The sequence below is a fragment of the Limulus polyphemus genome, unplaced genomic scaffold (assembly GCF_000517525.1).
Source record: "Limulus polyphemus unplaced genomic scaffold, Limulus_polyphemus-2.1.2 Scaffold6048, whole genome shotgun sequence".
Lineage (NCBI taxonomy): Eukaryota > Metazoa > Arthropoda > Merostomata > Xiphosura > Limulidae > Limulus > Limulus polyphemus.
This window is the reverse complement of record NW_013671658.1, coordinates 27982-30807: the sequence shown is the minus strand read 5'-3', so window position 1 is coordinate 30807 and position 2826 is coordinate 27982. Positions and strand designations below refer to the sequence as shown.

The 2826-nt window shown below is 32.9% G+C and overlaps 1 long non-coding RNA gene across 2 annotated transcripts in view; it reads right to left on the bottom strand.

Annotated features, from left to right (window-relative positions):
* Nucleotides 1-1291: 1291 nt before the first annotated feature.
* The window catches only part of LOC111089371, a 24772-nt gene continuing 23237 nt past the window's right edge, over nt 1292-2826 (bottom strand). For both annotated transcript variants that reach the window (XR_002613652.1, XR_002613651.1), the window contains exon 3: nt 1292-1737. This is a non-coding gene — a long non-coding RNA (uncharacterized LOC111089371). The remainder of the gene's footprint in view (nt 1738-2826) is intronic.

Sequence of the window (2826 nt, the reverse complement as noted above, 5' to 3'; positions counted from 1 at the left end):
AAAGTATAGCCCAAAAAAAGAATTGAGTATGCGACTAAAGGTAATGAAATCAAAATTGGCAGCCAAAGTGGTAGCTACACTCATAGCACTAATAAGAATTTTACAGCAAATATTCATTCATTGGTGAGCCAGGCTGTGTTTTTGGTTCATCTTGGTGCATGCTGATGGGTGAAATAAAATACCAGTAGCTATCAGTTTGTCCATCAATTTTGATTTCATTCATTTTAGTCGCACCTTTTTGCACACCTAAGGGTTTTTTTTTATTAGATGTCATGATTTTTTGTCAATACACATCAACAAACCACGGCAAGTAGAAAGTGACACTCGATAGTAGCCAACGTTAGCTTTAGGATCGCAAACCTATAATTGGGAATAGACCTTTACTTTACAGAACCAACCAGATTCTTTAAAATATACAATGGTAGTTTTTACTCTCTAAAACAGTGTCAATAAGTTCCTTTATAATAACGCCATGGAATACAGATTAACAGTTTTTTGTCATCACCCGCATGCACTCGGTACAGCTGTATCAAGCATCATTATTTACGATAATTACTTAAGCAAATATTACGTGACACTAGACGCTCTTTAATTAAGATAATTTCATAAAATTTATCAACTTTTTGCTAAAAATTTGGCAATGAAAAATTAATAATAACCGTCCACCCCTATGATTCTTTTGAAAATTTGAGCTAGAAACTGTTAATGTACTTTGCTTGGCCTAACCAATGTGTATGTATCTTCACGTGCTTCCACCTCACAGTTTTACTGCTTTAAATCAGCCGTCTATAATCCGAATGACAAAAAGATAAAAATGGACCGCTTTCACTCTTAGCTGAAGCTGTAGCAACAATTTTAAGACCGATAGCTCCTGTGACTCTTCGCACAAAATTATGGTTAAAATTGAGGGGGTTTTTGTTCAATAACTTCGCACACGTGGTTTATATTGAGACCTAATTGTAGGTTGAAAAGATCTACCAGTGAGCAAATTTGAAAACAAAACAAAACATAATAGTTAAGTATGTTTTATTATCAAATAAAGTTTCCGTACTTTCGGTGCGAAGAAAAAATAGGAAGAAATTCAATCAAATTGGAGATTTTATATCTCGTGTATTTCTTAATGGTTTGCCTCGAAATTTGATTTGTGACATAAGGGTCCAGTAGAGAAAATATGTGACAGTTTCGATTACAACAGTCCGAGCTAGAGAAATTGGAAAATCGCTAAACTATCACTCCTGTTAATAACACCCAGTGTGTCCTGATATTTGGTAATAATTTGGTAAAAATGTTCTAGGCAAACAAGATATTTTAATTTTCAATAACAAACAGAACAAGCCTGTAGACCTTTCTCCAGAGCTACAGCTGCACTGTGCATTTTCTTATACAAAACATCTTGTCACTATTAACTGTTCAATCTGTTACCTAATCCCGAACCTCCACGTCACTGAGGCCAATTTTATCTATAGAATCAAACTAAGCTCATGGTTAAACGCTGCATCAGCAATATTAAAAGAGGTGATCCTCGGTAAGTCACTTACATGATTCTTTTCAACCATTATAATACAGTGATATATGTAAAACATACTCAAAATAAAACAGACAGACATGGATCATAAAATATTTAGACAAAAATCCAGTAAAGCAAGAAGGGTATTTAGAAGCCAGTAAGGTCTGTAAAATTCTGATACAATTCAGTCCAGATGGTATTGTACCTTTCCTTTTCATGGATCAACTCATCTGCAAAAATAAAAATGGAAGCTTCATACAGTCCAGCCCACAAATAATGCAAATGAAATTGTGTCAAATTAGATAGCATTCAAAGAAAAAACAGTTTATGTAAATATCTCCTATTACTCAAACAATGAAATTAAAAATTCAGAAGTTGTATTAATTTACAATTATAGTTCTTTTTTTTTTGCATATACTGTTTACCTTTTTATGAACACTTAAAATTCACACATACAACTTCAGATCACAAAATATAATGTCAACACTATCTTAATTCTGATGACTCAGTAATACCATTAAACACCTAAAGTAGAAATCTTTACCAGAAAAAAAAAAACACCTAGAAAGAAAGAAATATTACTTGAAAAAACCAAAAAGGAAAGGTATGTTTCTTGGGAATCAGTACAAGGAAAGCTCTTTCATGGAAAGCCAAAAATGAAAGGAACATTTTCTGGAAAAGCATAAAAAGTATATTTCTTGAAAAAGCCTACAAAATATGGCTATGTTTTCTGGAAATAACCCAAAGGAGAAGTACATTTCTGGAGAAAAACAAAATATGGCTATGTTTCGTAGAAAAATCCAAAAGGAGAGATATGTTTCCTTTTTGAAGAGATGCACATTTCCTAGAAAAAAATCAAAGATCACTGCATTCTTTGTTGAATGCCAAACAGTATCATGATACTGTTCTTCTACAAACCTAATAATTAAAACTTTGTCACCCTTCTTCTTCATCCAGTGTCAAACAGTATCATGTTACCATTCTTTTAGTTTTACAAACCTATTGGTTTCAGAAGGTGAGCCCCCTCTCTTCCTTACATACAAAATGTTACCTTACCTTACTTTCTAGCCATAATTTGTTCTGGACTTTTATAAGATTAGGTTTGGCTAAGCTAGGTTTAGTTATGCTACCTTGGGTTATTTCAGGTTTATGGTTAGGGTGTTTTCCTGCTGATTTTCAATAGTGGAGAGTCCAGTAAGCATTCCAACACAGAGTCGTCCAAAAGATTCAATATGTAAAGAAGAAAATGTAAAAACTATAAAAATACTAAATAATTACTCACCAAGAATAAAATGTCTTCAAATGTCAGCAATAATCTA